This window comes from Giraffa tippelskirchi, chromosome 2, assembly GCF_054371585.1.
Source record: "Giraffa tippelskirchi isolate mGirTip1 chromosome 2, T2T-mGirTip1v1.2.pri, whole genome shotgun sequence".
NCBI lineage: Eukaryota > Metazoa > Chordata > Mammalia > Artiodactyla > Giraffidae > Giraffa > Giraffa tippelskirchi.
The window spans coordinates 2,038,059-2,060,446 of NC_137276.1; the positions used below are offsets into that span (position 1 = coordinate 2,038,059).

Here is a 22,388-nt window from a genome sequence, read left to right on the forward strand (position 1 = left end):
GGAGCAGCTCTCAAACCAGAGCCATGCTTTTAGAAACGGCCCAAATCATCGGAGGGAGTAGGGATGAGGGGGTGACGTAGGGACACCTGCGTTGGCAGATGGGTCTAACCCAGAGGGGCCTTATTTTTCCATTTTGCCCCTGTTCTTAGGATCCTGGATTTACCCTAGGCTGGTGTGATCTGGGAAATCCTTGTCGCCTCAAGGACGGCAGAGGGTCTCATACACAGGTTAGCCCTGGTAGGGACCCCTCTCCCGGCTACCCCAGCTGCCTTCTGGCAAAGTTCCGGCCGCTACTTGTGAAGAATTTCCATGGGGGCCGCCATTCCCTTGCTCCAAACTCCCTCCTCTAAGTGCTCGAGGAACACTGCCCAGGGCAGGGAGGGCCTCACGCCACCGGCACTGGGCACGCACTGAAGTCGTCAGCCAGGTGTGGGCCCATCTTGCAGGCTGGTCCTCTGCCTGCCCTGCCCTGCCCCGGGCAGCCTTTGGGGGACTCCGCGTGGGGACATCGTCAGTCTTCCGGGACGCTCAGATCAGAGACCCCTGCGCACCTGTTGGGGGCGAGGCAGACACCGGCCCCACCAGGACACAGGTGCTGGAACGGCTCTGGGGACCGAGTGCTGACAGCTGCCCTGGTCAAAGGGAGCCCCGCAGTAGCTCACGTTCACGGCCACTAAATTTTGGCTAAATCACAGGACCAGGGCCATAATGGGAAGACATAAAAGAGGCCCACAAAACCCTCAGGATTTTTAGGTTTTATTTAGGATATAAAAGAAATATTTATGACCGTCCTGCATGTAGTAAATATTTCTTGCCACATGCATCATCACTTGGCAACTTACACCCTATTTTAGAAATGGAAATGGCCCATAAAGGGGCCTGCGTGTCCTCTGTGATTGCATCAGCATCGCCCGGGGCCCAGGAGGCAGAGGGAGGTGGGTCTGGGCTGCTCACACTCAAGTGTTCCTGATGCTGATTCCTTAGACCTGAACTCTGGCAGCCGAGACAGTTCTTGAGAGGTCAGGACTGGGAACCCGGGGTCACCAGCTCGGGAGAGCCTTGCGCAGGGGGTCTCTGGCTGCCCAGATCTGCCGCCTCCCTCATCTGTAGCTGTGGACGGTGAAAAACTGGGTCCCACACATAACTGGGCAAAGACGACGCTGTGTCCCAGCTAAGTGCCAGGGCCTGTTATGTTCTGGGGATAAAGGGGCAGGGCCAGCCCTGCATCCAGGACTCACAGAGGACAGAAGGCAGAAGTGAGACAAGGGCCCTGCTGATACAGCGTGGCAGGGTCCAGGGGGTCAAGTGCTGAAGGCAGCAATGACCCTGGGTGTCCTCAGCCAGGACCCCTGTCCCAGGCGTCTCTCTGCTTCACGTGGGGACTCATGTGAGCCTCACATGTGCCAGGAGCCGGTCAAGGTTATCACCCCATTTTATAGACGGACAGACTGAGTCAGAGAGAGGGCGCTGGGGCGGGGACGGGAGCACAGCCTCTGCCTTGAGGACCTGGGCATTCAGCCACATTTCCACACAGCCCCCACGGTCAGGACAGGAGTGGCTGCCAGGGAGAGAGAGCTTCCTGCGACCATGCTGGGCCCAGAGCCCAACGCTCCTGTATCCCAGCCCCTTCCCCTAAACCTCCCTCTCTACGCACCTGCCCAGGGCTGCAGACCCAGGCCACACCCAACCTCACGGGCCCTCCAGACTTCACCGAGGGTCGGACTTGTTTGAAGCAGAGCTGGAGGGCCAGAGACGGCTGGCGAGCAGCCCGCGAGCTGGGGCTGGCCCCGGAAACTCTTGGGAGGCCCGATTCAATTCTTCTGCCCCCTCATCTCAGTTCCCATCTCCTGGGGGGCTGCAGGGTGAGGGGTCACGTGTTCAGACAGCAGGCCGATGCCACATGCACGAGGTCTTGTGCCCCCAAGAAGTCCTTCTCATGGGGAATGGACTCTGGAGTCTGAGGTGCGCTAGGCTTGGCTGGGACCCAGGGCCTCTGCAGGTGGAGGACAAGAGTGATGCATCACATTCGTGGCGTTTAATCGCCCCTGCAGAGGTATTATTATAATCCCATTTTCTTATTATTCAGGCAAAGTTAGGCTAGAGAATATATAACTTGATTATGCACCATATAATGTATGAAGCCAGGAAGGTCTTAAAATTAAAACATTTAAAAAGAACTGTCTGGGGAGGTGGTTAAGATCCATTTAAATCCTTATCAAATAATGAAAATATCTCCAGAAAAAAAAAAAATTAGCCTCTCAGCTATGTGTTCACTTCCACGATCATTTGAGTTTTTAGTATTAAGTCTGAAGACAAATTCACATGAAAATATTTGGGATTTAAATGTTCCTTTCGGTCACAGGCTGAGAAAACCAGCCAGGTGCAGGGGGGCTTTTCAAAGGGTCTCTGACCATGTGGGGTTGGTGGCATCGGAGGAGGTGGGTGTCCCTGCTGGTCCCCCTGCCCCGTAGACCCCGCAGCACCGCCTTCTGCAGGCAGCACCAGCCGGTCAGTCTCACCTCCTTTGTGGGTCTCCGATTCTCCACCCGGGGATGAGGGTTAGGATTCCGTCATTTCCTCGCCTCCTTCCCCGGGGGCCGTGCTGCTCCCAGCCTCTGGCAGAACCCCCAGGGTGTGAATGTGGTGGCTGCGGAGGCCTTGTTTAATGCTCTGAGCCTGGCGTAGCCTCTTGTCGCCTTTACGTGTATTTCAAGGGTCAGTCACCTTCTCAGCAGTCCTGGCACTGAACAGAGAGCCGCTGTTTGGGAGCAAAGGCGGCAAGACAGGGGTCGTGGCCAGATCGGGTCATGTTGGTGACCATGGGGCTCAGGCCTGGACTGAACTGCGTTTACAATGGGCTCTGGCCACATCTGAGTTGCCCAGCTCAGGAGCTGATAGAACCAGGGAAAGAGCCAGGCTGTGGCCACATGGTGAATAGCACGCAACATCTTGGCAGCAGGGATGAGCTGAACTAGATGGAGAGATGGCTGGGAACCAGGACGAGGAACCCCAGGTCCTGGAAGGGGGTGGGGACTGACTCCCCAACAAAAGAAGCAGAGGCGAAGCCCTTACCCGTCCTCACTTTTATCCTTCCTTGTTGCTGAGCAGCGAAGCATAGATGAGCTTCGGTGAAATGGTGCCCTGGAATGAATTAAGGTCTTTAAAACATGTGAAGATGGACATTTTCAAACATGTAGAAGAAGGGAGACAGAAGAATGACCCACAAGCACCCAAGCCTCGTGTCAGGAGCCCTGGACGCTACAGTGGGTCCCTCGGGTGCCCCCTCCCCCTCCAGACCAGACTTCAGGCCGCCCATGAGTCAGCCCCGAGGGTCAGGGGGTGACCGAGGAGGCTCCCGGGCATGAGCCGGGCCCCAGCTCCCGCTCAGCCTGGCCCAGAGCAGGGAGGCCCTGCCCTGCGATTGTGATGTAAGGAAAGGGATGCCCACCAAGCTCCCGCCCTGGCCTCCTGCAGCTGGGCGATGACCAGCCCTAGTCCACCCCCCATCCAAGCTCATCTCCTCTGCAGGCCGGTGGGAAGCCAGCAGCTCGGCCCGCTGGCCCTCTGTGCGCTGGCTGGCTCCATGGTACTTTTCATCTTCCTGTGCCTTTGCTGCTTGGGCTGTGTTGCGCTGTGTCACCATGGAGGTGACAGCTGGGTGTGGCCCCAACCTGGTTCAACCTAGTTCTTATCTCTGGGACGACACGATTGAGAAGGGACAGAAACTGCTTGTCCATGTGCGTCCAGCCTCCTGGGTCCAGCCGGGTCCCTTCGGTCATCAAGGGCCTAGCCCTCCGCCACCACTCAAGGTCAGCCAACCATCCTGCTGTTTCTTGAGCTCAGAATCAGCTGCTCACTGTATACATTTGTGATGAAGGCCCAATAATGAGATCAGGACACAATTTACATCTTTAGACGTTTATTGATAGTCTCAGCAGAGCTGCTGGACAAAACATTGATTAACTGAAGACTGTTTTTTGTTTGTTTGTTTGTTTTTGTTTTTATGAGAAGCATTGAGAACTTCCTTGCTCAGACTCAAGACGGAAACGCAGGACAGGAACGTGGCCCCAGACCAGGACCTGGAGCCTGTGTTCCGAGGGGTGGGGCACAGGCTCTCTGCAGCCGGCGCTCGGTGCCCAGAGGCAGCCCCGCATGGCTGGAGGGACGCCTGCCAGGGGGTGTGCGGCTCTGACTCCAGGGCCCTTCGTGGAGGTGACTTGAGGGCTCCTTTTCTGTGACGAGGGACACGGTGAGGAAGTGCTCGGTACCCCAGGGTCAGTGGGACCGACGTGGGCTGCGGAAACCTGAGGAGGGGAGCTGGGGGTCGGCTCGAGCAGGCAGTGATGTCCAGGTGGGCCGAGGCGTGACCTGAAGGCGGGGTTCCTGTGCAGGAGCGAGCTCAGGCCCCCGACCCTGCAGAGCCTCCCGTGTTCTGGGTGGAAACGTCTGTGTTTCTGGGTTCTCCCCTCCTGTGTTAATGGCCTGGAGCTCGCCCTGGAGGGGTCAAAGCAGCCCCTTTTGTAGGGACACCTGCCATGCCCTGCCCGCCACTAGGGCCCCTGGGGACTGAGGCCACGGCCAAGCACACGTCCAGCAGGGCCTAAGGCGGGCCCTTCCCTGGAATGTCACGCACGGGGTCTCTCCTGTGGGCCAGGGCCATTCTCGGCCTGGCTGGCTTGTCACGCTTGGGACTCGCGCCTGTGGCCACGAGCCCCACCAATGATTTTACTCCGCTTCTCTCAGTTACCTGGACCACAGTTTCCCGGGTGCAGCCTCCTCCCAAGAGGAGGGCAGCCGTGGAGACCAGGCCAAGGTGGGCGGAGGGGTGCTCGGGGAAGGGGTGGCGAGAGCTGTGTGGGTCCCCCTGGCCGCGGGGACCACCGCCCCCGGGACTGTGGGGCTGGGCTGGGGTGCACTGAGGTCTCACGGGGGGACCGCCGCCCCCGGGACTGTGGGGCTGGGCTGGGGTGCACTGAGGTCTCACGGGGGGACCGCCGCCCCCGGGACTGTGGGGCTGGGCTGGGGTGCACTGAGGTCTCATGCCCTGGAAGCGTGGACGGTGCAGGGACATCTTGTGGTCTGAGCTACACGGGCTCAGCCTGCAGCAAAAGAGGAAGAGCACTCTGGGCAAAGACTCACGTGTGTGCACGCGCGTGTGCGTGGGAAGGACAGGAGAGGAGTGCCACGCGCTGGGCCTTCCGTCCACCCCTGGACTGCAGGATGGGAAGGCCATCGGCACCATGGCAATGCCCGTATTCCCCGGACAGTGGGGGTGGGGGAGGACAAAGCCCCAGATGTGGGTTCACGCCACACAAGACCCAGTGCACCTTGTTCCACACACCCACACATGCTGGGAAACGCAAGTGTGAGATACTTTGGGCACAGAAATTATTAAAGGCATTGCCTCCTTTCGATATATGAATTTTATTTCGCTATAAAAACATTTTGTAATGAGCACATAAACATTGGACACCACGTAGCTGTTGTATAAATGCAATCATGGGCTTGCAGATTTCGAACTGAACAATTTTACAGGCCTGATTTTAGAGGATATGGCTTAGGGAAGGGCGTTGTTTTTGATGAATCGCTGCACATTGAAGACAAATCACAGAGGCAGGACGGGGCGGGCAGGGACCAGGGAGGTCTGCCCAGGGCTGGAGGAGGACACGGCCGCCAGCCACCTCGTGCCCAGAGCCCCTCTGACTCCAGGTCCCCAAGGGCCCAGGAGCAGTTCCAGTCCCTGTCCAGTCGTGGGCTGAGACACTTGCTTTTCTGAGAGATTCCTTCTTTTCCAACCAGAATCAGTTCTGACTCACCTTTCATATTAGTCACTGAACAAATCAGCTACCTTTGTGCACGTAGAATTATTCTGTTCCCCAGCTATTTTTAAATTTTGAAACCTTCAAAAAAAGTTAAAAAATTGTAAAACAAACACTCCTATATTTTTCAAATTCATGCGTTTTCGCAGCTTGTTGTGTCTGTGCTCTGTGTATATACACATCCGTTCACGTACACATCCACACACACTGTTTTTTTTCTATTAATCAATTATGTAAAAGCGAGTCTGAGACATCCTGACATTTTACCCCTAAATTCTTCAGCACGAGTGTCCAGAGTGAGGACTCTTGCTCACCTAACCGAAACACCACCGTCACACCTAAAACGCTTTGACGTTAACTCAACAATAGCTCACAGTTGTCAGCTCACGTCCATATCTGAGTTGCTTCTGTTTATAAAAATGTGTTACACTTTTTCTCCCCCAGGATACTATCTGGTTCACTCACTAGTTTGGCCGGGTCCCTTTGGACATTTAGAGATCCAGAGCTGCCCTCCGTCCAGTTCCCCACACTGTCTGTTTTTCAGGACCGCAGTCCATTGGAAAACCAGCGCCGGCACTCGGGGTTGTAGGACTGCCATGTGGCTAACCGTGGGATGGCATTTCCGCCCACGACCCTGCTGAGTTGTCTTCTCACTGCTTCCTGGCAGCAGGCACACGATGGCCCTTGCTCCCCTACTGGTCCTGATTGTGCGGGGTCTGTGGAAACGTACTCAGTGGTGCTGAGTCTGTGTGGACACCTGGCTCCACAACCTCCCTCCGTGGTCACGACCCTTCCCTTAGGGAACCATCACACCACAGGTGGCAAAATAACAGGACGTATGCGCTACATCGGTAAAGAAAAATATTCCTTTCTGCTCCTTTCTCTCTCACGATCATCTGTACAGATAGGTTTTTCAATGACTTGTCACTCACTGTCTCCAGTACAGGATGCGCAAATGACCTCGCCTGTGGCCAGTGGGAGGCCCTGGAGGTGGGCATCTGGGCCCCGCGGTGGAGTCCTTTGCCTTTGGCTCTGCCTTATTTCCATGACATTGAGATGTCCTGGGTTCATGAACCACTCGGCTTCCATTAGACTCCAAGGATGCTGATTCCTTTTACTGAGCAGATGCAGAAAATTACATATACATCCATGTATGTGCATACACATCACACAAATATGCACACACATCACACATATATGCACACAGTTACATTGTAGGTGCATGGAATTTTATTTTTATGTTTTAAATTAAAGAATGTATATCTTTAAGATCAAGGGTTTATGCTGACATGACTCAAAACCAGCATCGCAGTTTTCTCTTACACCCTCTGCATTTTACTTCCTTCTCCGATGGTGAGAACGCTCCTTCCCAGCGTCCTCAACCAAATGCTTATTCATCCACTTTCTCCTCCAACACACACGTCATTTCATGATTACCACCTCATTGCCACTGTCAACAATAAGCCTAACTGAAATTCACAACATTTTTTATTGTTCTCAAAATAAATCCCAAAGGATAGACAGGGTGCACTATTTAAAAGATCTTTGAATTATTTTTCTGGGAGCTGTTTGTTATAAATTTGATGTGTGCTTGGGACCATATAGTTCTGTTTGAATTCACTATTACTTCCTTTTTCTTAATTAACTTCATTTTTTTAATATGGAAAATATTTACATGGCTCAAAATTGAAATCATAAAACAGGTTAATCAGAGGAACCTCAGGCTCAGTCCTGCCCCTTCATCAGATTTCCATCCACACCATACAGTTCATCTTCCTGGGCTTCTTTATGTAACAAAATAAGTGATTGTATACTATTTTTTGCACTTCTTTTTTACTTACAGTCCCAGAAAACAAACATGGTTACCAGAGAGGAACGGGATGGCTGGGGGGAGGAGTAAAGCAGGAGCTTGGGAGTAACATATACATACTCCTATATATTATATGTCTACATATTATAATCTATCTATTATATATATAATAGATCCCTGCTGGCTCAGGGTAAAGAATCCGCCTGCCAATGCAGGAGATGCAGGTTCGATTCCTGAGTTGGGAAGATCCCCTGGAGAAGGAAATGGCAACCTATTCCAATATTCTTGCCTGGGAAATCCCATGGACAGAGGAGTCTGGAGGGCTATGGTCCATGGGATTGCAAAGAGTAAGACACGAATTAGCAACTAAACAACAACAATAATATATAAAATAACCAATGAGTACCTACTATAACCACAGGGAAATATACTCAGTATTTAGTTTTTTGTAATAATATGTAATGGAAAAGAATCTGGAAAAGAATATATACTATGTGTGTATATATGTCCATATATATCTGAATCACTGTTCTGCACGCCTAGCTCTGACACACAGTGTAAATCAGTTACAGACTGTGTGCACGCGCTCAGTTGTGTCCACCTCTTTATGACCCCATGGATTGTAGCCCACAGGTCTCTGTCCATGGGATCTCCGAGGCAAGAACACTGGAGTGGGTTGCCATTTCCTCCTCCAGGGGATCTGCCCGACACAGGGACTGAACCCAAGACTCTTAAGTCTCCTGCACCATCAGGCAGGTTCTTTACCACTAGTGCCGCCTGATCAACTCTACTTCAATTTGAAGGAAGCGTAAGTAAAACAGGTCCTGCCCTCTAGAATAGAGAGGCCCCTGGCCGCTTTTCCTGGTTCCTGACTGCCTACCAGAAGGAGGGACTGTCGTCCATAGAGGGACCAGTGCTGCCCAGGAAATGTGGGCGATGGGGCTTCCTCTTTGAGGGCATTCCTCGAACTGCACCTTGAGGCCAGAGTGTATAGCTACGCGTTTCCTGAGACATTCAGTTCAGCTCTCCTCCACAGGGAAGCAGCTTTCGGTGCTCGGACTGGCCCTGGGGAGGGGGTTTTCCTCTACCTACCTGCCAACGGGAGGCTTTTCAAGCTCACGCGTTTGTGCTGATTGGCGAGGTGAGGAACGGCGTCGACGCCTTGCTTTAAGGCACGACTCTTGTTCGTGAGTAAAACTGCAAACGCGTCCTCACAGCTTGCTCTCGTCTTGAGTTCACTGAGGAGGATTCGAACCGCACGGTTTAAACAGCCGCCGCCGTGTCTGTCGCTCTTTCACTGTGTTGCTTCTACAGTTTGAGTTCCAAATTTAAAACCTTTTGCTCACCTCTGGGTGAAAAAGAGGTTCAGCCCTGCTCTCTCCTAATATTTGCATATATCTATGTTTATCTGCAGATCTATCTGAGCTGTGTTATGATGAACAGTGAGCAGGATGGCCTGATTCTCCCACTGGCAGTCAAGCCCATAACACCACTAACCAACATTTGCCTTCTTCCTAAAGACTGGAGAGATAGTCTCTTTAAAACATGCTCAATTTCCACATATAATGGGGTTTATTTATGGGTTTCTATTTTCTTCTGTTGTCTGTTGATTCATTTCCCAATATTACACTATTTTAGTCAGAAACATTATCATATTTTTTAATATCTAATAAGTTTCCCTTCATTGTTCTTCTTTTAATTTTTATAAGGTCTTTTGCATGAGCTTCCATATGAAATTTGGAATCAATTCTACGTGTTTGGTTTCAGCAAAATAAACTTACTAACATTTTTACTGGCATCTCAGGAAATGTATACATTAACTTGAGCGGCCTGGCCTCTCCAGAACTGCCAGAACTTACCCTGGGGAACCAGACTCTCGGAGGGCACAGAGCCTTGTGTGCATCAAAATGCAGGAGAAAGGAGCAGCGATCCCACAAGAGACTGACCCAGACTTGCCCGTGAGTGTCCAGGAGTCTCAGGTGGAGGTGCGGGTCGGCGGTGGCCTGCTGCAGGGTTGGGGGCACTGAGTGTAGCAGTGCCTGCGTGGGACCTTTTGAAGGAGGTGGCCATTATCTTCATTACCTCCACCACAGTTTGGCCTCAGGTCAAACACAGGGAGGGAACACAGCCCCGCCCATCAACAGAAAATTGGATTAAAGATTTACTGAGCATGGCCCTGCCTATTAGAATAAGACCCAGTTTCCCCCTTAGTCAGTATCTCCCATCAGGAAGCTTCCATAAACCTCTTATCCTTCTCCATCAGAGGGCAGACAGACTGAAAACCACAGTCACAGAAAACTAACCAATCTGATCACAAGGACCACAGCCTTGTCTAACTCAATGAAACTATGAGCCATGCTGTGTAGGGTCACCCAAGACCAATGGATCATTGGTGGAGAGTTCTGACAAAATGTGATCCACTGGAGATGGTCATGGCAAACCACTTCAGCATTCCTGCCTTGAGAACCCCATGAACAGTATGAAAGACAAAAAGATAGGACACTGAAAGATGAACTCCGCGGGTCAGTAGGTGCCCAATATGCTACTGGAGATCAGTGGAGAAATAACTCCAGAAAGAATGATGGGATGGAGCCAAAGCAAAAATAACACCCAGTTGTGGACATGACTGGTGATGGGAGTAAGTCTGATGCTGTAAAGAGCAATATTGCATAGGAACCTGCAATGTTAGGTCCATGAATCAAGGCAAATTGGAAGTGGTCGAACAGGAGATGGCAAGAGTGAACATAGACATTTTAGGAATCAGCAAATTAAAATGGACTGGAATGGATGAATTTAACTCAGATGACCATTGTATCTACTACTGTGGTCAAGAATTCCTTAGAAGAAAAGGAGTAACCATCATAGTCAACAAAACAGTCCAAAATGCACTACTTGGATGCAATCTCAAAAAAGACAGAATCATCTGTTTGTTTTCAAGGGAAACCGTTCAATACCATAGTAATCCAAGTCTATGCCCCGACCAGTAATGCTGAAGAAGCTGAAGCTCAAGGTTCTACGAAGACCTACAAGACCTTCTAGAACTAACACCCAAGAAAGATGTCCTTTTCATTATAAGGGACTGGAATGCAAAAGTAGGAAGTCAAGAGATACCTGGAGGAACAGGCTAATTTGGTCTTGGAGTACAGGATGAAACAGGGACAAGGTTAACAGAACTTTGCCAAGAGAACACACTGGTCATAGCAAGCACCCTCTTCCAACAACACAAGAGAAGACTCTACACATGGACATCACCAGATGGTCAATAACAAAATCAGATTGATTTTATCCTTTGCAGCCAAAGATGGAGAAGCTCTATATAGTCAGCAAAAATAAGACTGGGAGCTGACTGTGGCTCAGATCATGAACTCCTCATTGCCAAATTAGGACTTAAATTGAAGAAAGTAGGGAAAACCACTAGACCATTCAGGTATGACCTACATCAAATCCCTTACAATTATACAGTAGAAGTGACAAATAGATTCAAGGCATTAGATCTGATAGACAGAGAGCCTGAAGAACTGTGGACGGAGGTTCGTGACATTGTGCAGGAGGCAGTGATCCAGACCATCCCCAAGAAAAAGAAAGGCAAAGAGGCAAAATGGATGTCTGAGGAGGCCTTACAAATAGCTGAGAAAAGAAGAGAAGCTAAAGGCAAGGGAGAAAAGGAAAGATATACCCATTTGAATGCAGAGCTCCAAAGAATAGCAAGGAGAGATAAGAAGCCTTCCTCAGTGATCAATGCAAAGAAATAGAGGAAAACAATATGATGTGAAAGACTAGAGATCTCTTCAAGAAAATTAGAGATACCAAGGGAACATTCCATGCCAAGATGGGCACAATAAAGGACAGAAATGATATGGACCTAACAGAAGCAGAAGATATTAAGAAGAGGTGGCAAGAATACACAGAAAAACTATACAGAAAAGATCTTAATAACCTAGATAATCATGATCACTCACCTAGAGCCAGACATCCTGGAATGAAGTCAAGTGAACTTTTGGAAGCATCACTATGAACAAAGTTAGTGGAGGTGATGGGATTTCAGCTTAGCTATTTCAAATCCTAAAAGATGATGCTGTGAAAGTGCTGCACGCAATATGCCAGCAAATTTGGAAAACTCAGCAGTGGCTACAGGACTGGAAAAGATCAGTTTTCATTCCAATCCCAAAGAAGCGCAATGCCAAAGAATGTTCAAACTAGCACACAATTGCACTCATCTCACACACTAGCAAAGTAATGCTCAAAATTCTCCAAGCCAGGCGTCAACAGCGGGTGAACTGTGAAATTCCAGATGGTCAAGGTAGATTTAGAAAAGGTAGAGGAATCAGAGATCAAATTGCCAACATCCACTGGATCATCAGAAAAACAAGAGCATTCCAGAAAAACATCTACTTCTGCTTTATTGACTATGTCAAAGCCTTTGATTGTGTGTATCACAACAAAGTGTGGAAAATTCTTCAAGAGATGGGGATACCAGACCCTCTGACCTGCCTCCTGAGAAATCTTTATGCAGGTCGAGAAGCAACAGTTAGAACTGGAACAGTTCTAATGGAACAACGGACTAGTTCCAAATCGGGAAAGGAGTACGTCAAAACCATATATTGTCACCCTGCTTATTTAACTTATATGCAGAGTACATCATGTGAAATGTGGGGCTGGATGAAGTAGAAACTGGAATCAAGATTGCCGGGAGAAATATCAATAACCTCAGATATCCAGATGACACCACCCTTATGGCAGAACGGGAAGAAGAACTAAAGACCCTCTTGATGAAAGTGAAAGAGGAGAGTGAAAAAGCTGGCATAAAATTCAGCATTCTGAAAACTAAGATCATGGCATCTGGTCCCATCACTTCACAGCAAATAGATGGGGAAACAGTGGAAACAGTGAGAGACTTTATTATGGGGGCCTCCAAAATCAGTGCAGATGGTGACTGCAGCCATGAAATTAAAAGATGCTTGCTCCTTGGAAGAAAAGCTATGATCAACGTAGACAGCATATTAAAAAGCAGAGACATTACTTTGCCAATAAAGGTCTGTCTAGGAAAAGCTTTGGTTTTTTCAGTAGTCACATATGGATGTGAGAGTTGGACTATAAAGAAAGCTGAGTGTGGAAGAATTGATGCTTTTGAACTGTGGTGTTGGTGAAGACTCTTGAGAGTCTCTTGGACGGCAAGGAGATCCAACCAGTCCATCCTAAAGGAAATCAGTCCTGAATATTCACTGGAAGGACTGACTCTGAAGCTGAAAGTCCAATACTTTGGCCACCTGTTGCAAAGAACTGACTCATTGGAAAAGACCCTGATGTTGGGAAAGATGGAAGGTGGGAAGAGAAGGAGATGGCAGAGGATGAGATGGTTGGATGGCATCACCGACTCGATGGACGTGAATTTGAGCAAGCTCCGGGAGTTGGTGATGGACAGGGAGGCGTGGCGTGCCGCAGTCCATGGGGTCACAAAGAGTTGGACACAGCTGAGCGACTGAATGAAATGAACTGAACTGAAAAGAGAGCATGCCTGCCTCTTCAGGCAAGTCTGGTTTCATTTCTGAAGGTGTTTGAAAGATTCCTTCACGTGAGCTCACAGTTTTGTTAAGTTTATTCTTCGTGATCTTGCCTTTTATTCTGTTTGAATGCGTTCTCTAATTCAGCTTGAATGCGTTCTCTAATTCAGCATCCCCTCTCTGTGGTCATTGTTTGCACACAACGGCTGCTTATTATCATGCTAATTTTATGCCCTGATACTTCAATGAACTTGCCTTGCTTTTGTCGGGGTAGTTTTACTTTAGTAGCTTTCGCTTTGTCCTTGATCCTCCTGGGTTCTCTGTGGATGCTCTCAGCCACAAACAGGACCTTCCTTGTCCCTGCATGTTTTCTGCTGCCTGATTGCTTTGGCTCCTGCTGCCAGGAGACACAGACGGTGGGCCTGGTGTCTCACGGTGTTTCTTTCAGGAACCAGCGTGGCTTTGAGACTGAGGGACATTTTATCAGGTCAAGGATGTTGGCACTGATTCCTACCTACTCGAGCATCTTTGTTGTTGCTGCTTTAATCAGCTACCGGCCTTGGGATTTGTTGAAGTCACTCATCAAGCATGAAGGTTCACACAGGGCTGTCTCCAAACGGTGTGACCTTGGAAACACAGGGTGAAATCCAGGGAGAATCATTGTATCTGCTTCACCTGCTCTGAAGCCTCTGAGATGTGGGCCTATAGTGGATCAGGAGCTGAGCGTTCAGGACTTGGGCCGACTGGCAGGAAGGGAGAAGAGATTGTGTGAGCAGAGACCGTGCACGCAGAGAGTGCCCTGCCCTGGCAGCCACACTCACTACGGCGGGAGAGGCCTGGTCGCGGTGAGAACTTCCTGCCAGAGGAGGGAGCCATGTATGCTGAGCCCCCAACACCAAGCAAACCAGGCATTAGATGAGCACCTATTGTGCCCAGTGAGTTTGAGCACCAACTGATTGCACTGATGGCTCAGGGTTAAGTTCTTTTAAAAGCTACGTAAAAAACAGATCAACCGCAAGGACCTACTGAAAAGTACAAGAAACTATACTCAGTATTTTGTAGTAACCTGTATGGGAAAAGAATCTGAAAAAGGATACACAGACACACACACACGCACAGATATATGGCCAATTCATTTTGCTCTACACCTAACTCTAGCACAACACTGTAAATCAGCTCTACTCCAATAAAAAAATAAATACAGGAGAAATAAATAAGCAACAAGGATGAATTATACCTCACAGGTAATATAGTTAACATTTTATAATAACTGTAAGTGGAATATAACCTTTAAAATTCCATTGTACACCTGAAACTTCTATAATATCATACACTAAGGATACCTTAATTTTTAAAAAATGTGCATATTTATATATAAGTTGAATGGAAAAAAAGCTATACTAACTTCTCAGTTTGGTGTACATGCTGGTTTTTATCTCGTGGCAAGCACCCCCTTCTGGAGCCAGTGTTCTGGAAGCAGTGCTGGTGTTTGAGTGAGAGGTTCCCGAGAGCTGATCTCCAGGGCACTCACCTCGTGCTGCTGACCTGGGGTCAAGCTTCTAGGAGAACCTTCAGGAAGCACCACTGTTTCCGTCCACCCAAAACCTGCGGGAAGCCCCTCCTCAGAGCAGACCTTGGCCCTGCAACTGTAGCCTGGCCCCCGGCACTTGGGATCCGACTGGGAAAGGGGCAGGACCCACAGCGGCCACCTGTCAGGGGCTTGCCTTGCTGGAGGCCCAAGGGTGGCTCTGAGGCTCTGTAGATTCAGAGCTAGAATTCCAGACCCTGTAGGGGCCACCACTCCACAAAGCCAAGGGTTAGGCCAGTCTCCCAGTGACTGCGAGTCCCAGCAAAGAGATCTTCCCGCAGGGCCCTGTGCCTTGTCTGTGGGGAGGATGCCAGAGGAGCCGGGCCTGCCACAGCAAGTGTTCCTGGGGCTGGGAGGCCGATGCAGAGCTGGGACGGGCTCCTGCCTCGTATGAGTGTGAAACAGCAAGCACTCCGCCCCCTTCTCCCTGCTGGAGACGCCAAGTCTACAGATGGGAGAGTCCTGTCGACGGCAAGCAGTGAAGCCCGCCAGGACGGCGGCTTCCCACCCATTCAGCGATGTTTATCAAGCACGTAGTCTGTGCCTGACTAGCTGAAGTTGAAGCCCCAATACTTTGGTCACCTGATGCCAAGAGCTGACTCACTGGGAAACACCCCGATGCTGGGAAAGACTGACAGCAAGGAGAGAAGGGGGTGACAGAGGATGAGACGGTTGGATGGCATCACTGGCTCAGTGGACATGAGTGTGAGCAAACTTCAGGAGATAGTGGAGGACAGGGAAGCCTGGAGTCCTGCAGTCCATGGGGTCACAGAGAGTCAGACATGACTGAGCAATTGAGCAACAGCTACAAAGTCGGTGTCTGGACTGGTGACAGCGGGCTGAAGGAAAGTCACAGTCCTTGTCTCATGGAGTTAGTCTCAGTGGTTTACACACGATGGCAAAGAAGTCCTCTTACTTATTTCTGCGTTCCTCTCAGAATGTCAGCTTTGAAAACTTTCAAGAAAATTCACTTGTGGAATAATCACAACCCTGAATCTTCATTTTGTGAACTGATTCTAAAATGTATGCAGGAGATAGTCTCTTTTCCTATTTTTTTTCCTTTTTCTTTTTTTAATTAGTTTATTTTCTATTTTTTAAGTTTATAATATTGTATTTGTTTTGCCATACATTGACATGAATCCACCATGGGTGTACATGATTTCCCCTTCCAGAACCCCCCTTCCACCTCCCTCCCCATCCCATCCCTCCAGGTCATCCCAGTGCACCAGCCCCGAGCACCCTGTATCATGCATTGAACCTGGACTGGCGATTCGTTTCACATGTAAATTATCATATTATTATTATTTTTTTTAACAGACAGCTTTGTTCTGTCTTTCCAACAGTCACAGACTTTATCATGTTATTGCTGGAAGACGCACGCAGATGAAGTAGCTTTTCACTCTGACTTCTTAAGAGTGCCCACAGGGTTCCCTGATAAAAATGCACACTTCCATGATCTTAGAGCTTATTATTTCCTCAAATGTCTTCATCTGCTTACAGTCACTCCTGTTACCTTCTGTATCAGAAATGACATTTCCTCAGCCCAGCTTCCTTATCTGGACTTACTCTCATGTGACTCGCAGGGACCTCCCCCCCCACACACACACAAGGACCTGAGCCCTCCAGGGTCACAGGAAGCAAGTCACCAGCATCTGCATGAGGACAGTCCAGAGGCTATGGGACCAAGTGTGCAAACACAGTTTCCAGGGCAGGGCCTCTCAGGATGCAGGCGCTCTCGGACACTTTTGCTCCTTGGATCTATCTCCTAAGGATGATGTGTCCTGAAGTGATGCCTTCTAAGGACCAGACCATAGTTTTAGCATCCTTTTTTATTCAGACAGTAAAAAGTGATCCGAGAGCGCCTTGTGGGGGGGAGGGGGTCCCTGCGAGTCACATGAGAGTCGCCAAGGATGGGGACCCTCGGGGGCCAGGGCGAGGGGCCGGCGGCAGTGTCAGAATCCTCACTGGAGTGGGAAATACTTTAGGAACTGGACTAGGTGGCCCGCAGGCCTCTGCTCCGGTATTCCACCCTGCGGGATTGCAGGCGGGATTGCAGGCGATTGTAAAGATGCAAATCCTGTGATGGGGGAGGGGCAGCGCCCAGGTTCCTTACCTGCCTGCTCACCTCACAGTGGCTCACACTCCCTATACAGAGAGACGCATTTGAATAGTGAGCAGCTGAGAACAGCTGGGGCCATTTTGGAGCATTCAGATGCTGCAATCCTGTAGCAACTGGAATAGCACGATCGTTTGGAAGAAGGCAGAGAGCAGAGAAGCAGGAAGGACTTTCCGCAGATGGACCCGACTGGCTTTGAGGGCTGCTTATTTAATCAGGGAACTACTGCTGATCAGTCAGGGAGAGATGGCTAGTCCATGTGACCTACCAAGGCAGTTCTTATTTTGAAAAATAAAGGGCAGGGGAGGAGGGCTCTGGGTTCTTCCAGTACAGCATTACACCAAAAATAAACGCAGGAATGCAGTGCAGAGGAGGGGGCAAAGGGAGGCGATTATCACCTGATATCTGAAGGAGTGGAAATTTCTTGTTTGATGTTTCTTTTTTTTCTTTGAAGCATGTAAACATTAAGAGAAATCACAAGAAGATGATTTTCTTCTGGATATGGCTAAATAAATATTCAAAACATTATTTGAAAAGTATTAGAGTGGATTTATAACTGAGGGGCAGGGGTTAGGGAAGAGGATGTCTACAAATATGCCAAACAAAGAGTTAAATTCCTATGTGATGAAAACTCTAGAGAAATTAATAGTCTTTCTTTTGTTTTCCTTAATTGGAAAGTGGTTGAAGGAAATGAGCAGATTATTTACAAGGAGATTATTGATAAGGCAACTTAAAAATTATTCAAATTCGCTGGTGATTAGGGAGAGACAGTTTATCACAGTGGTGAGATATTTGTTACTCACTAAATTAGAAAAGTTTAAAAATAGTGACAATAGTTATTGCCTATCAGGGAAGAATACAGTCAGCTTGCTTCTGTCACAAAAGGATTAATTGGCACATTCTTTTTTGACTCACATAATTTGACTTGGTGATTCCTTTCCTTAGCATTTGTTTCCAAGAAATAGTCACCAAATTGACCACCAAAGGCTTCTTTATAAAGATATTCAATATTATCTATAATAGTGAAAAAAGTGCAAAAATCTTACATCCAGCCATATGGAATAATTATATTGCGCTAGAGATGGTAATACCAGACCACCTGACCTGCCTCCTGAGAAATCTGTATGCAAGTCAGGAAGCAACAGTTAGAATTGGACATGGAACAACAGACTGGTTCCAAATAGGAAAAGGAGTACTTCAAGGCTGTATACTGTCACCCTGCTTATTTAACTTATATGCAGAGTACATCATGAGAAATGCTGGGCTGGAAGAAGTACAAGCTGGAATCAAGATTGCCGGGAGAAATATCAATAACCTCAGATATGCAGAAGACACCACCCTTACGGCAGAAAGCGAAGAAGAACTAAAGAGCCTCTTAATGAAAGTGAAAGAGGAGAGTGAAAAAGTTGGCTTAAAGCTCAACATTCAGAAAACTAATATCATGGCATCTGATCCCATCACTTCATGGCAAATAGATGGGGAAACAGTGGAAACAGTGAGAGACTTTATTCTGGGGGGCTCCAAAATCACTGCAGATGGTGATTGCAGCCATTAAATTAAAAGATGCTTGCTCCTTGGAAGGAAAGTTATGACCAACCTAGACAGCATATTAAAAAGCAGAGACATTACTTTGCCAGCAAAGGTCCGTCTAGTCGAAGCTATGGTTTTCCAGTAGTCATGTATGGATGTGAGAGTTGGACTATAAAGAAAGCTGAGTGTGGAAGAATTGATGCTTTTGAACTGTGGTGTTGGAGAAGACTCTTGAGAGCACCTTGGACAGCAAGGAGATCCAACCAGTCCATCCTAAGGGAAATCAGTCCTGAGTGTTCATTGGAAGGACTGATGCTAAAGCTGAAACTCCAATACTCTGGCCACCTCATGCGAAGAGATGATTCATTGGAAAAGACCGTGATGCTGGGAAAGATTGAGGGCAGGAAGAGAAGGGGATGACAGAGGATGGGATGGTTGGATGGCATCACTGACTCAGTGGACATGAGTTTGAGTAAACTCTGGGAGTTGGTGATGGACAAGGAAGCCTGATGTGCTACAGTCCATGGGGTCGCAAAGAGTTGGACACAACTGAGCGACTGAACTGAACTGAGATCACACAACAGATAATTATACCATCATGAAAATGCTTCTTGAAAATTGTCAACGACATGTAAAAAATTTTACTACACAATATGAAGTGAAAAAAAAATCAGGATATCAAATTGCACATGCAGTATAATTTCAATTATGTAAATCTATGTGCATAAGCCCTGCAGAAAATGCAGATGAATTTAACAGTGCTTACCCTTGGGTTATGGCATTACAGGTCTTTAAAATATATTTCTTTGAAATATGTCTTTTCTTTATACTTTCTTACAAGTGTGCATTACTTTCTAAAAATGATAGTAATGACAAAACCAGAGTCCTTTTCATAAAGAGCTGAATCTGACACTAGCAGCTGAGCCAGGCGGCTTGAGTTTCCAAACCGAGGAGTTACCACGGAAATCCTCTCCTCCGGGCTCAGCCTTCTCAGCCTCCTGCAAAGTCCCAGCACTCTGTTCTGCTCTCTATTGACTAAAGAGGCTTCTCATCGTACATCATTGCACATTTATAGATCTTAATTTTCCAGTCTGCTTTTTTTCCTTTCTTGGTTTATTGTTATTCATTTTATTTTATGTTTATGATCAAAACACAATTTTGGTTTCTTTATTCTTCTCCTTAGAAATGAAGCATTGTCTGCTGGGGGCAGATGAGGCTCTTGGAATCTTCCGAGGATAGGTCAGGAGGGAAGGGGGAGCCCCGATCTGCGCCGCCTCCCCTGGGTACCCACACCCTGGCCCTCTGCTGGGTTTGCCCTGGGCTCTACCTTCAGAGGAGGAGGAGAGCCCTTGCTTCCCCGAGGACACCCACCCCAGCCCCTGGGCAGAGGGAGGCTGCCTGTGGCCACCCTCAAAGGAAGGGACGGACCAGGTGGCCTGCTGTGGGGCCAGGGGCAAGAACATGGGTCTCTGCCAGTGTGGAGTGGATGGAGTCCCAGCAAGATGGACTCAGGGGGCACATCGGAGAGTGCTTTGCAACCTGAAATGCTGCTGCTGGGACAGCTGGCGCTTGTCTCAGGAGCCCAGGGAACAAACGAGGCCTCTCTGGAACTTTGGCCCGGGACCAGAACCGAAGCTGCCTGTTCACGCCCACAGAGCTCTGCCTGATGGAGGGCGGTGGGGTGGGGCGGGGGGTGGTCTTTCGGTCTGGAGGCCCCTGTGCAAAACTTGGAGCGACGCCTCCCTCCCAGGAAAGGCCCTGGTTGGAACATTGTCACCCACAGTGAAACTCTCCAGTTTTGATATTTCACAGCTGGTCATTTTCAAAACAGGACTGACATCAATCAATGTCTTGGAGACCTGAGCAACCTCACTAGGCAAGGCGATGGGGGCGCAGGGCAGCAGGGGCTGAGTGACACTTTTAATCAAGACTCCTGGGCCTTGGGGCGTGAACTTGCTCTAAACTCAAAGCACCATGTCTCCACTGACAACACGCCCAGGAGGGGGCAGTTCCTGGTACACCCCGTGAGAGGAAAGGCTGCCTTCCTGCTTGGCTGCGACACCACCCTGGTGGGGCGCCGGGGGCCTCATTGCAGCCACGTCGGGGGACATCTAGGCTCCCCCACCAGCTTCTTCCGTCCCTAGTCTGGATGCACAAAGCAAAGGCAGCCTGGACGCCTGCAGCACTGGCTGTTCTACAGCCCCCGAAGTGCAGGCTCACCATCCACCCTCCCCGCATGGGCTCAGTCTACCTGTATCAATAACATACACACATCTGGGTTGCAGTAGACTCAGTGAGATGCACACGGAAGCGTTCATCTACTCCATCTTGTTGGTAGAAGCCCCATATCCCTTTTCAAAGAGAAATGAGAAGACGCTTTCACTCTTCTCTTCCAGACTTTTGTCTGCAGAAATCTGGGAGGGGCAGCCCTGAAGTTCCTGAAGCAGGATAAGCCTCTTTTCCACAGAAATCTTCGCAGCCGCACTCACCATGCTGACAGCTTTTAATCACGTTGCTCACCTGCCCGTGTGTCAGCAGAACTCACTGAGCAAGCCCGGCCGTGAATCACACCTGCCCTGCAAACTGTCCATAGACCAGCCCTTCTCCGTCTCCCGCAGAGCCAAGCGTGCATGAGAAGTTCAAGTGAGCGCTTGAGAGCAGACGCTCTGAACGGCACAAGGATCTCTGTGCAGAAAAATCTTACATCCTACTTCCACTTCTTGACAAAAATCTCTTGAAAGGCAGTAATTCAAGCCTGTCTCTTAAGAATTTGATAAATCCCGTGGTCGTAGAAGAGACGCTTTCCAGATTATTGATGGTATTTGAGTGCAGCCTGATTTGGAAGGCGAGGAGACAGGAGGGCATATGGAGCTTCTTCCAACACCAAAAGCAGCCCAGCCAGATGGGTTGCCAGACATAGGAGGCATCCTCTCTGTGTACTGAATGCTAAGACTTTTATTACAGTCAGACTCACTCTAGGAGTGAAAACTTCCCACAATTTCAAAGATATGGTACATCCTTTGAAGTTATAAAAAGAAGAGGGGGCTGGAAGACAAGGACAGGCTGCATACTGATCCTGTGACGGCAGAGTGTGAAGCCGGGCAGGACCCTCCGGGTGCAAACCCTTTCCATGTCCCTCATTTCTTACCTGTGGGGAACAGGCTTCATGCAGCCTCCCAGGCCTTCCCTGAGTTCCAAAGGGCGGATTCAAACAGTTGCTAATCAGGGAGGGGATAGGGTACAGAGACAAGGAGGAACAGTCGGGAAACAGTCCTACGATGATTAAAGCAGGGCCCTGGTTCCTCCTCAAGGAATGTACATAACGGTATCTTTGAGGGCTTCTATGGGAACTGAGGCCCCCTACCGGGAAGGTAAGTCCAGGCTGAGGACAAGATCCCCGGACCACGGCCCTGTTGCTTTACCGCTAAAGGATCAGGAAAGTCACACACCCCTGCAGCCCTCACCCCAAATTTTGCCTGTAAAACACTTTGCCCCCGCCAAGCCATCAGGGAATGAGGGTTTTCAAAGCATGAGCCACCTATTGTCCTTGCCTGGCCCTGCAATAACGCTTTCTCTGCTCCAGACTCTGCCATCTCAGTTTGCTTGGCCTCGCCGTGCCTCCTGGTACGTGAGCGTGTGTTTGGTAACAAGCGGACACGGGGGAACGCAGGTGCCAGGGGCGTCACACACTGGGGGTGTGAGGGGAACACAGCCGCCGGAGGTCACAGGAAAGCCCAGCGGCTGCGGAAAGGGCGGCTCCGCTCCAGGAAGCTGCTTTCTTCCCCTCCTCCATTCTAGGCCACAAGCCTGGCTTCCTCCGGGACCAGGGTCCCCACAGCTCCCCGCTTTTCTGCGGCTTCTTCCACATGTCAGAGATGAGCAGCCTTGCAGGGTGTTTCAAGGCAAGCTTTTTGCTTTGGGCCCAATTTGAGCTTTGCTTAAATTACAAGATTTTCAAAAAAGAGCAGTTCTCCTCTAAAATGATCCATACCCTTGGACGCACTTATGCAGATGTGCAGAAATA

The 22,388-nt window shown here is 49.2% G+C and overlaps 2 long non-coding RNA genes across 2 annotated transcripts; one reads left to right on the forward strand and one right to left on the reverse strand.

Moving 5' to 3' along the window:
• Nucleotides 1–740: 740 nt before the first annotated feature.
• On the reverse strand, nucleotides 741–3,381 carry LOC145539227 (uncharacterized). Its single transcript, XR_014077648.1, has 5 exons — nucleotides 3,225–3,381; nucleotides 3,073–3,141; nucleotides 2,520–2,758; nucleotides 1,655–1,993; nucleotides 741–1,110 (listed from the first exon to the last, which is right to left on the reverse strand). It is a non-coding gene; the product is annotated as an uncharacterized LOC145539227 (long non-coding RNA).
• An 89-nt stretch (nucleotides 3,382–3,470) lies between these two features.
• On the forward strand, nucleotides 3,471–9,192 carry LOC145539228 (uncharacterized). The gene is made up of 3 exons (XR_014077649.1): nucleotides 3,471–3,809; nucleotides 4,012–4,249; nucleotides 9,044–9,192. It is a non-coding gene; the product is annotated as an uncharacterized LOC145539228 (long non-coding RNA).
• Nucleotides 9,193–22,388: the final 13,196 nt, after the last annotated feature.